This window comes from Ambystoma mexicanum, chromosome 2p (assembly GCF_040938575.1).
Source record: "Ambystoma mexicanum isolate Mex_15411 chromosome 2p, UKY_AmexF1_1, whole genome shotgun sequence".
In the NCBI taxonomy this organism is placed as follows: Eukaryota; Metazoa; Chordata; class Amphibia; order Caudata; family Ambystomatidae; genus Ambystoma; species Ambystoma mexicanum.
Window position 1 is genome coordinate 1426115063 of NC_090923.1, and position 12835 is coordinate 1426127897.

The 12835-nt window shown below is 45.6% G+C and overlaps 1 protein-coding gene across 1 annotated transcript in view; it reads right to left on the reverse strand.

Moving 5' to 3' along the window:
- The window catches only part of LOC138567582 (zinc finger protein 567-like), a 265074-nt gene that overhangs the window by 140069 nt on the left and 112170 nt on the right, over positions 1 to 12835 (reverse strand). The window lies entirely within an intron of this gene.

Genomic DNA, 12835 nt, shown 5'->3' on the forward strand with positions numbered 1-12835 from the left:
ACATTGATTGTTTTAGTGCTATTGCACTGCGGGAGACCTGGCTGGTTGAATGGTTGAATCCGTTGTTCTTGATGGATGGGCCACTTTTGCAAGCTATTAAGGAGAGAATTGGTAGACCCAGGGTAGGTCTGCTTCTGGGAGTGAAGAAGTCCTTTATACTTCCTGAGATTCATTGGAATTCTCCAAATATTCTTGTAGGTAGAATGACCTCCACTGCGGCTACTGGGCTCAAAGAAATCATCTTGGTGAACATCTATGAGCCCCCCCTTACTCTGTGCCACATGCAGCTGTTTTAAATGACTTTGAGGGATGGCTATGTTCTGTAGTGAATGCCTCCCCCATTATTTTGAGTGGAAATTTGAACTCTAGAATACCCAGCAACTCTAATCCAACGGCAGAGGTTAATGGGTCCTTCCTATCATCCATCTTCGTCTCCACCTGTGGTGTTCCCCAGGTGTCTAACTTCTCGCTGTGGCTATTCAACCAATACCTAGCAACTCTCGACCGCTGTATTGCCTTTTTCTGCTCAAACTTCCAGTGCTACTCAGATGACACTCAGCTCATTTTTCAGGCTGCCCTCGGCCACCTCCTCCACCTCTCTCATCACGGATTGCCTAACTGCCATTCAAGATTGGTGTGCCGCCAACGATCTCTGTCTGAATGCCAGCAAGATGGACATCCTCCTCATCGGCACACCATCATCTTCCTTTCCCCTCACTCTCTGGCCGGCCTCCCTTGGCCCTCCTCCTATCCCCACCTTTCGAGGCCAAGAACCTTGGTGTCACCTTTGATTCCACACTCTCCTTCTCCGCCCACATCGCTGATGTATCAAAAAAGTCAAACTTCCTACTGTACCTCCTCAGAGATACTCTTCCTTTCCTCTCATTCCCCCAGAAGCTCACTGTCTCCCAAGCTCTGGTTCTCTCTAAGTTGGACTATTGCAACAGCGTCTTTCTTAATCTACCTACCTCTACTCTCCGCCCTTTGCAACTTATCCAGAACAGGACTGCAAGAATTGTCCTTGGCCTCAAGCCCTGGGATTGTATCTCTCCAGCTCTGAAATCTCTCCATTGGCTCCCAGTGGATGCAAGGATTAAATTTAAAACCCTCTGCATTGTCCACAAGGCTTGCTGGGGCCTGGATCCAACATACCTTCAGCTATCCCTCTGCAAATACATCCCATCTCGAGCACTCCGCTCCTCTAACTCTAACTCCCTCAGGGTCAGTCGTTTCTCAAAGAAACAAGCTGGGGGTAGATCTCTGTCTTCGGCTGGGGCTTCCCTCTGGAACAGCCTCCCTGCCACTCTAAAACTAGAGGAGAACCATCTCTGGTTTCGGAAGTACCTCAAGACCTTCCTCTTTGTTTCTGCCTTTGCCCCACTCTCCCCTGCTGATTCTTCTCTCCCTCGGCACCATGCAGCTGGCCACCCTCTTTCCTCCGGGCCCAGGTACCTGCTCCTCTTGCCACCCGCACGCACTTCCTCCGGGGCCCCCCCCTTGTACTGGGGTCTGTATCTGTACCCATACAGCTCCCACCCCTTTGTTTTGTTCTTCCTGAACTTATCAGACCTACCCAGCCTGCTGCCTTAAACCCAGCACTGCCACCTGCTGGCTGCACTCCCTCTGTTTGTTGCCTTTTTATTTATTAATTTATTTATTATTTATGTTCTTTTTCTCCCTGCTCCGCACTCTCCTTTTGTTCCCCCTTCCATGCATTTCTCCCTCTCCCCCTCTACCATGCACTTGCACATTCTCAATGTCACTGGGCCTAGTAAGATCGTTGTTTTTGTTTCTCCTCTGTTCCCCTTCCCTTGCCTCGTCGCGCTCTGAAAGACTTGTGTATGAGCGGGATAGAAATAAAATATCAATATCAATGATCTTCATTCCTCTGGAACAGCACTGCAATCTAGGCTTGAAAGCTCCTGTCTTTGTGGTATCAATTGGGCGACTCTGCTCTATTCCAGAGGGTTTCTTATGATGAATTGAGCTCGACCTTCAGATAGATTGTCCCCCACAGTTTACAAAGTCGACTGCCACCAGGTACACCATTATAGATTATGTATTTGTGGCCAATGAGCCTTCTCTGATAATTGACATGGGTATTCACTATCACTAAAGTTATCATCTCTCGATCATCCTGAGCCTTGACATGAATAGGCCCAATTTTGGAAATCCCACAAGGGGGACGGTTTTGATTAACAACGCATTAACTCGAGTTGTGTGGACTTCCACTAACAGAGGCTGCCACCATCACTGCCCATAGAGTCTTTGAACAATCGATACCCTCAGGGTCCTCATCTGTAGCTGGCGTGGATCACAGTTTGAGTATTAGGACTATGGTACAAAATGAGGAATGCGTTGCAGTAATTAATGAGAGCATCCTCCACAAACACTTGGGGAAAAAATAGGAGGGCCATTGGCCCCAATAAAATCCATAAACAAGGTTACGATAAAATGGAGGGAAAAAAAAGAGCTCTATCCTGAAAGAGCTACGTAGATTGGCCCTTTCTGTCTCTGATCAAGTTCACTCTGCAATGGGCAGGAGGCAGATTATAGCTGAATATACCAAGTGGCTCAGACACCATTGACGGGCCAGGTAATGCCAAAAGTGGAGACATTTGGTTTTGACCACACTTACCAATGATCCACGGAAATGTTGGCAGATTGTAAATGGCAACATGACTCGTTCCGACATCAATGGAGTCTGAGCTACAATGGATAACATATTTCTGACACTCTGGCGGGGGGTGGTGGGGTTCTTCCCTGAGACAGAGCTAAAAACTTTTTCACATTGGGGGTCTGGAAGTATGGGAAAAACAAGGAAGAAGTTGCTAGGCTAATTACCATCAGTAAATCCTCGCAGCGTCCGGGCCCCGATGGGCTCTGTAACTTGTTGATAAAAACAATATTTCTCTGTGGGCAGATATTCTTCACCATCTCTTTTGCTGTATTGCTGCCACCCAAACACTGCCTCGATCCTGGCATGACAGTACCTTAGTCTCAGTCTACAAAAAAGGTTCCCACGCTGACCCTCATAACAATCGTCTTTTGGCGATGCTCGATGTTCCATCTAAGGTGTTTGCTAGGGTCCTTCTTGAGGAACTGACCAGCTGGGCGGAGGCTGTAAATATTACACCATGGGACCAAACTGGCTTCAGAAAGGGTTGTACCACCACAGTCAATGCTTTTGCTCTCACCACCGTCATACAGCAACCTTGGAAGACACTTAAAAGACCGGTCTATGCAACATTGTAGATTACAGTGCCTCCTTTGACACTGTTGACCGTGCAAGGCTGTCGGGCATACTGAACAGTTGGGGGATTCCACCTGGCCTATTGAAAATGATCATGATGAGACACGGGTCAAGGTTCAGTTGGAGGGCAATGGCGGAACCTTGTGTTGGATCCCCAATAACATGGGATTAAAGCACGGTTGCATATTTGCCGGTTTGCTTTTCAGTTTATATCCATCTGATATAGGGAAAGCTCTGGCCCATTTGACCTTTATTCCACCTAAAATTGGTGATTAAGTGGTTCAATGGATGCGTTATGCCGAAGATATAGTTATCCTCGATTTAACCCCCTCTGGACGCCAAACAGCTCTGGATAACCTTTACTCTTATTCGGCGACAAACTCACTTAAAGTGAACACCACCAAAACGAAGATTATGGTGTTAGATTTCCAACGCAGACGAGCAGCTAGGGTTGGTTGGTCTCCATAGAAATCATCACCCAGTACACCTATCTTGGAGTCATCCTTGATGCAAAACTTACGAGCACCCTTCATTTGAATAAACTCAAGTTCCGAATAGGACAAGTATCAGGGGCCATCTGCTCCCTGGCTCCTAATGGTTATTCTATGGGCTCTTTGGTTAAATTGTGCTGCATGACGATTTCACCCATAATCTCGTATGCTGCAGAGGTCTGGGCTCTGGGGTCTTTGGAGGCAGCTTCTAAGCTTGAAATTGCAATTTTAAAGAGGATCATTTTAAAATTACCCTCGTTTTTTTCACCTGAAATGTCTATTTTGGAGTTTGGTATATTTCCGATCAGGAAGCGGATCATGTTGAATTACTAGTTCGCACTTGCACAGAAACACACACTCGTGGGGATGTTAAATGATCAGCTGATGCATGGATTAAGAGGTCCCTGGGTGATCCGTTAGAGTTGGACTTAAACCACTATAAAAAGGACTACAAGGGCACACCTGGAGGGCTATATTCATCAACAGCTGTATGGTGTATTCCTTGTATCTCTGCAAGACGGCTAGTTCCCCTCTATATTCCCAATTTCATTGGCTACCACTTTGTCTGGGACTACATACGCCTGGATTACTGGAGGATGGCACAGGATCCCGAGAAGTAATTGATTGTGCCGCCTTTGTGGGGAATTAGATTTGGAATCTGTTTGTCATCTTCACTCTGAGTGTTGTGCTATCAGAGTCCTTCGTGCAAGGGCGACTAGAGCGTCAGGATTGACATGTCTGCTACGTCTGATGTGCTCTGGGAACTTTTCATGTCTGGAACACATGAGGGTTGTATTATTTCTTTTACTAAACTGTGGTGACAGATTTATGAACTAATTCTAGTTTTTGATGCATGAATGTTTCTTTCCTCTTGTATTTCCCTTTCCGGTTTTAACATCTGTGATGAGTTGTTGTAATGAAATAACATGTTTAAATGTATTAAAAGTTATTGATTTAAGTACGATACTAACAAATAAAAGAAAACACATTTAGGGTTTCTGTTTTTGGAGTGATTTGTCTGCTTTACTTCACAAAATTACTGTCTAGTCACAATTGCAGAGTACCAGCTGCGTACTGTGACCGTATCGTTGCAGTCTGCAGAAAGGAAGGGCCCGTCACCTGTAGGAAGGGTGGACTCAGTGAGGTCTGCCTTTCACTTAGGATGGGTGGGTTTTTGCCAGTGGAAAGCATGAGCGAATAGTATTCACCCAGCACCATGGAGTGTCACCCAAAGGATTGACGGACCCTAGGAGCGTTCCTGTGGACAGAGAATGGTCACTGCACCTATAGTATAAAATCTGTACATTTGACCCGTTGGTAGAGGGCATGCAGAGAGTCTGCGGTAGAGGGAATGTGGTCTGGGCTGCGGAAGTACTCATAATAATTAGGGGAGAATATGGGGATATCATCGAGCTAGATCGAAACATAGATGAAGTGCTGAACCATAGCCCGGGAACTGCACAATCCGAAGGGCATCACCAGATAATTGGTGTGTCTGCACCGAATGTGAAAGGCTGCGTTTCATTCATCTCCCACAGCCACCGTAACTAGATTATAATGTATTGTACTTATACTGTATTCTTCATTCATATAGCGCCTTTACCATTTTATTATAGTCTCAACATGCTTCTGGTGGGAACGCCCTCGGAGACTGAAGTCCATGTTTGAGGTCATGGAGTAAGATGCGTGTGTGCATTTGGCCAAGTAAGGCTTAGCAAGGCTGGCCAGGATGCGGTAAAGTGCAACCCATGAGGTCTGGCTTGTGAATGTGTGCTGAGGAGAGTAGTCAGGAGATGGCGTGAGTGCTAGTGACTCGCTATGTGTTCAGCGGGCCTGAATTTGGCATAGGCCTGCGCTGCAGGATGATGTCATAGGTGTTGAGACAGACTGGCATAAGTGATCAGAGATTATGTGACCAGCACAACCACATTTCGTCATAGTCCTTGCTGTATTCTGACATGTGTGGGTAGCCATGGACGTGGCTAGTGTCCACCGGAGTCGTGTGTTATACGTACCTTTGTAGCTTCTGTGGTGATTTCATTCATTGATCTGTAAGGCTACCTTGCACAATTAGGCTGAATGCGAGATATAGTGTACTAGAACAGTCAGTGATGTGCATGGTTAATTTCACAACTAAGTGTGAAGCATGGCTAATCTACACAATTCTAAGTGAGGTGCATGGCTAATCCTTGCAATTGCTAAATGCAGAGTATTTGCCACCTGACAATTGGCTAAAAGCAGAATATGGCTACCTGACCCAATTGGGCTAAATGTGAGATATGGTTGACTAACACAGATGGCTCATTGAGGCCCAGTTTATTGTAGATATGGGTTTCCTGGCGCTGGTCTACTAACACCTGGATTAATGGCCAAAGATATCGGTTTTTAATCGTAATGGCATTAAGCTGCCTGTAATCACAGAGAAGGTTAAGGCACATTTACTTGTTGAAATAATGGGTTCAGGGCACTCGCCAGGTCCATAGCACCATCTATGAAGAATGGATGGCGCTATGTATTCCAAGAGATATGGAGACTGTCTGCTGTAGGAAGAGAGGATTCTGGGAATTAGCTCAGTGGCAAAAACAACCTTTTCCTTTCACGAAGTAGAGGTTAGGAGGATTCACACATGGATAATGAGCTTGTCAACTATAAGAACAGTGAGTTTGGGACATCCACTCATGTACAAATAACCTGCAGCATGTCAAAAGAAGGGGCTCTGCGGTCAGCACCAAGACGGAGAACCTGTCTTTAAAATGTGAAACTGTCAGTAAGCACTATAAAAACAAGTTATTGTTTAATTGGGAGAATGGTATCATGATCAGCAAAGAGATGGCAAGCCAGTCCCCTATAGGAAGGATTAGTTCAGGTTGCCGCTAAGTGTAGTTCAGGGCATCTTAAATTGAAGATCCTGAGAAAAATCGGCAAGTTTATCCCAGCAAATTTCGTAGCCTTGTGGTTTTGGCGAACATCACTGATACCCTGGACTACTACAATTCTACACTTCTCGCCCAGCTTAAGTTCCTGATTCAACTTGTACAGGTATTGCAGGACTCTGCAGCATGTTTGGCTACCGGTCATCCTAGATTCTCTCAGGTATCTCCAGATCCTTCACTGGCTTCCCGTGGATGCACAAATCATGTTTAAATCCATGCGTAATGTCCATCGGGCATACTACAGGGTGCTCTCTACCTTCAGGAGAAATTTATCAAGTAAACTCCCTCCAGGAACCTCGGCTAATTTCCTACTATGGACGGTTCCATGTTTTTCTAGAGTCGCTATTGGAGGGAGAGCCTGCTCAGTGGCTGTCCCAGTTGTGGAACTCGCTGCCTCCTTCTTTGAGGGCGACCAGTAACCATCTTGCCTTTAGAAGGGCTCTGAAAACTTTTCTTTTAACTAGACTATCTGGCACTTTCTTGTATGTTTCTTAGCTAATGTCTGCCCTTTTGTGTGGGGCAGGTCTCCCAGCACCAAGATACCTTCTGGTCTTAGCTGCACTTTGCAAATTCATAAATAAGACAATGCAATTATGGGAATTGCATGGGCATGCCTAAAAACGCCATCATTCAAGGCAGGGATTGGCCAGTCAAGTGATTCTTGGTCTATTTCTGGAGGCCTTGCATGGAGGCCATTGAGTTTACCGGATCATGCAATTCTTTGGTTTGTCTCTAGAAAAGTGTGAAATCTGAGTGACTCTGGCAGCAGTACGTTGAAAGGAAGATGAGCGGATTTTAATGATCTCATCATCATGACGGTGTTGTTGCCAGGCTAGCCTAGGACTCCAATTCAGATTTAGGTCTGTGCGCAAGTAAAATAACACAAAATGTGGGTCTCCCTTGTGAGCCCTGTGGAGGGCCCTCCCGAAGCACCATGATGAAGTGAATGCTGTGCCACTCATTTCCACGCCAGCCTGGCAAGGTGAGTTTGTAAGGCCTGGGAACGCTACATGGTGCCACCCAAGAGCCATGGTCTAAACCCACAGAACACATGCATTGTGAATTTATAAGCGTTCACAAGGTTCATGGATCTGGATTATTGGTTTGCAGATTTTTTGGGTATGCAGGCCCACACACTAAATTTCTAAATTCGTGGGAGAACTTAAAAATGACCAGAAATGTTACCATATAAGTGGCTCACAAGTATTGTAGTCAGCGACAGAGCAGGCACCATCTTTTATATGGTGTTAGGCCAGCCGCTGACCCCACGTGCACCTGGGTACATGGCACAATCAGGGAGCAGAGCAATTCCTGCAGCCCAGGTGCAAATAATGCTGCCGACAACAGTCAAGGGGATGATAAACTGGACTGTAAAAAGCAGCCATCCCAAGCAGGGATGGTCAGTCCGTAGGAGAGCGGTCAACCAGAAGACTGCAAATCCTAGGAGACCCCAAGCATTGGAGGCTTGGCAAGAAGAAAGGCTGAACAATGAGCCTTTGCACCAGGTATAGGTCCCTGGCTAAGTGAGGCAAGTGTGGGGAACGGTAGACCCTTCAAAGGAAAATATATTGTAGTGAGAGGAGGTGGCAAGTCTTGTGATGAAACGTTTGGTTGGGAAGACATTTGTTGTTGTGGGAAAGGAAGGAAATTCGGCATTATGGATAGAAAGAGAAAGTCCCTTAGAAACAGATTGCAGCTGGAAGGGAAACTCAGAGTGGGAACCCATACAGAAAAGGTTTGCAGGCTTCAGAGGAGGGGTACATTTGAAAAGAGGGAGGAATTGAACTGCTTTGTAAGGGCGGTGCTGATTTGGAAAGACAGCAGATGTTATAGTCAGGGATAAACAGAGAAAGGTTTGATTACTGCATTGACAGACATACTACCTGAAAGAGATAGATGAAGGGAGTGACATGTAAAGACGAGAGGACAGAAGAACAGGAGAACGAATATAAAAGGGAGGCAGAGGACGGTTGTTGTAAACAGAAGGAAGGTAACAGTTTGGAGGGGGAAAATAGGGATATATTTTAAGATGGGGGACAGGTAGATACTAGGGGACAGGAACATAAGGGAGAACTTATAAGAGGCTAAAGACAAGAATGCCATCTGGTAGAAGAAAAGACAAGCTAGTGAAAGAACAGGGTTGTTGTGAGGAGATGAAAAGGGTTTAGGAGTTGGAAGGCAGGTACAATCAATAGAAGCACTAAAAAGTTGAAAGCCTACAGAGGGGCAGAGGCCCAGACTCTTAAAAAGCAGGCAGGGATGCAGTTACCAAGGTAGAGGAACCAGAGAGCCCCTGGAGAACAATTTTAAACAGGGATAATGAGCAGCCAAGTGGAGGAATGAGGCATCTCGATTAAGCTAGGGGCCAGGAAGGATGGTCCAAGAGCAGACAGGGCAGGACAAGGGTCCATAGAGGACCCCAACAGGACATGGGGAAGAAAGCTCGAAAATTAGTTTCACGCTTTGACACCAAACCCCACCAAGGCGCAATAAACTTTCACTAAGGTGCCAACCTCAGACCCAGCCTGGCTGGTCTGTCTGAGAACTGCCCCACTAAAATGGTTTTAAGAAGCAGAAAGATGGAGGACGACACAAACATCTGGCTGTCCAGGAGCCATGGGTTCTTGGCAGAAGAAGGTTTGCAATCCCTGCTAAGCAGTGGCGGACTGAAAGGACCCCACCGTCTTAATTGTAGGGGAAGAAACGACACTCTTTATGAGGTATAATTCATTTGCTTTGACTTTTCAATTTTTTAAAACTTAAAGGAACTTCAGGGAATTTTGTTTTGCAACCATCACTTGTTTTGGATTGCTTTGTACTGTTTGGTCGAACTTTGGTGAGACTGCTTATTGTTACAAGGAAACATTTGGACCAAGAGTTAGACCGTTGCTTTCTTGAGAGATTGGCCCTTTTCCCCTATTATTCGGACTTATTTCGGACAATTGTAGAACATATTACCCTGAAACCTTTTATTATCCTAACATTTGTAGAACCTATTATCCCGCTACTTTGAGACAGAAGCGCCATGACACTTCTTTTTTTGTTCCGAGTACGTCCGTATCCCAGCAATCGTTTGCTTTAGAATTGAATGTGAAAGGGTAATAAAACATCTTTCAAATTAAGCTGGTATCTGAGTTTCAGATCTAATAACATTGTGGCAAACTAACATTCAGTCAATCATGCATGCGCAATGTACATGATGTTCATGTTGCTGCTTTCCAAGAGTTGCACTAGGTGGAAGGCACAGTTACATTTCTGAATCAAACCTTACATCTTTCACCTGGAATAGAAACAAGTGTGGTGGTGGTGAGGGGTGAACCTGACCACTGGCATCCAAGCGTACCAGCCACTACTGTGTGCAGCCAATAGCATGATTATATGTATGCCAGTAGCAAAAGGCATCTTTTGGTGCAAGAAGGCAGGCAGCCCTTGATAGTGCACTGGAATTATGAATGATTCCAGGTCAGTGGCAGCAGGCGAACATTTTTAGTGGAGGGACATCAACATCCAGACAAATTATCATGAGTGACGGAGCGCAGTGAGGGAGCCCTAAGTAATTTATTAAGTCTCTGGGAGGATTGGTGGAGGGCTTCTGCCCACAATAAAGCTTTAAGAATGTGTTGAAATTGTGCATTTTACAGCACAATTTTGGAGAAAAATGAAAATGGGGTAACCAGGTAGCCATTTTGTAATTGGTTCTCTAGGGTAAAATATGAAAAATGAAAAGAAATTGAGGAGGCTCTTACAAGGAGAGATGGCCTTAGGAATTATCAGCATTGCCTCACAGTGGGGAAGGGGGGGGGGGTGGGGACTGCATTCCCAAAGGATAAATCATGATGCCCTGAAATCACTCTGCATGGTTTCAGGTGACTGGTTTGCATCCAGTCTGCATACTGCAAATACATATTGCCATCTTTACTAAAAAGAATTACTCATAAAATGCATACAGGGAAACACCAACGTTAGCACTTTGTGCTATGGGGTCCACTGCATGCAGATGTACAGGCCCACGAGGCGAGTGGATAGGAATGAGTAAAAGTGAGGCGCACTGGATTGTACTCTTGATTTCCCACTTTGCTCCTGGAAAAGTAAAGGCTTCCTGCCAATACGCTTTGCTGGCTGCTTTGACTAAAGGATCCCTATGGATTCTACCTGGTTTTCATCAGTTGCAATCCATTCATTGCATCACTGCTGCGAAATTGGGAAGGGCAGAAGAGGGAGGCGTGAGTGCATTACGCCATGCTTTTACACTCCTAGTTCCCCCTCCACTAACCCCTCTCCCCAGTTTGCTTCAAGCGCTGCACTGCGGGTCTGATGCCTTCCGAAAGAAAACACCTTCACTTTTTTTGTCCCTCTATTGGCCTGGCATATTTATTTATTCACCTTAACCCGAAATGGTGCCTGGAATATTGAACATTCACAACTTTTCTAAAGCCATTACAGCGCGTCATCTTAACCTTTGGCTTTAGTAGTGAAAAAGCAATGTTAGAAAATAAAAATTGGCCAATTGACCTGTGCTCATGTGATTTCAGCAAAGTCAATTTAAAGGCAACACAGAATAGCATTTTGTTTTAGCAGGAGAGGCAACTAGATTGCCTACTTTCTGCAATTTAGAAGTCATCCTTTTGTGCTCATCTAAAGCAAGCCATGCCGTTTCCCAAGTGCCAAGGACGAGTATGCTCGTCCTTTTTGCATAGACTTGCATAATAGCCTGCCACTTAAGCACTTAAGGGGTAGCACAGCTACATTTGCTGGTTACAAAACACATTAAAGAAATCATCTTTGAAGGATTGTACATTTCAAATGGGTTTGCTAACAGTTGTCTTGAAAATATACATTATGGTGGGTGATGGCCGGTTATGGCACTAGCATACGTCAGATTAGTAGGTTAATGAGAATTGCTAGGGGCATGGAGGTGGTGCAGAGTGTTGTGGTGATAGTTATGTTCTGTTGATTTGTACCGTACACCGCTACCACCCAAGGGCAGTCTCCAGGCGGGCTTGTGGCTCTGCAAGAGAGGAGGGCGGGTTGTGTTAGTGGGGCTAGGATGATAGGATAGGTTCCGAACCAGGAGAAACTGCAATCTGCGAGCGTTGTCTTGCGTGTGGGCGTTGGCGTTGGCTCGAGAGGCCCAGCGTGCTGTAACCATACGAGTAGGACTCAATGCCTTGGATGTGTGCTAGTGGTTGTGCTGGGTGGGTGTGTCAAGCGAGGCTAGGGTGGGATTTGTGGTTGTGCGCACTGGTAAGTTGTATCCATAAGGGATCCAGAGTCGCAGATGGCTTTTAGGTTCATTAATATATTGTGTTGGTGTGCATTTGCGTAGTATTGATGGATTCATCGACTATGTGTAAAGGAGTTACATTATCTGTAGCATGGCTAGACACTAGTCATTTGTAGTGGCGTTGGTTATTTATTTTATCTGTCTGTTTATAATGCGCCGGCGCCCGCAGGCATCAGGGCATAGAGAAAGCAGAAAGTAAGACAGAAGATAGGGTCAAGTTAACCAGACAGATCACTCAAAAAGAAGAAGAGTTTCCAAACGTTTTCTAAAATTCAACAAATTCGTTTCGGCATGCAGGTCCTTCAGAAATTTGTTCCAAGCCATAGAGACCTGCACCAGAAAAGATCTTCTAGCTCCTCTGACACGTTTACTCCATGGCACAATCAAGAGTACCTCCTCACTCAGTCGTGTGGCTCTTTTAGCAGAGTGTACTTTCATACTGTTTTTCAAATACATAGGTGCTTGTCCATAGCACCACTTATGTACAATGGTTAGGGCCTTAAACTGAATCCTGGCCTTCACCGGGAGCCATGTTATGTTGGAGGAGCAGGAAAGGGAGGGAAATGCGTTCTGAAGTCGGTCGGTTTGACAGTGCCTGTGGCGTGAGTCGTTGGTTGCCGCTCGATGGTATCTACCAACATTCTTGGTTGTGGTTCGACAGTCAATGCTGTAGTATTATGGGGTGGGCCCCTGACTGAAATATTCATACCCAATGCCCTGCCCTCCTATCCCACAGAATATCCCTACATGCTGTCCGGAGACTGGAGAAGCAAAAAAAAGAAAATGTATTGCCCAGCCATACATCTAGATCACGCACATCTGTGTGGTGGTATTTTTGCACGCGATTTGCTTCTCTTTCTAAGAATTAGGCCTT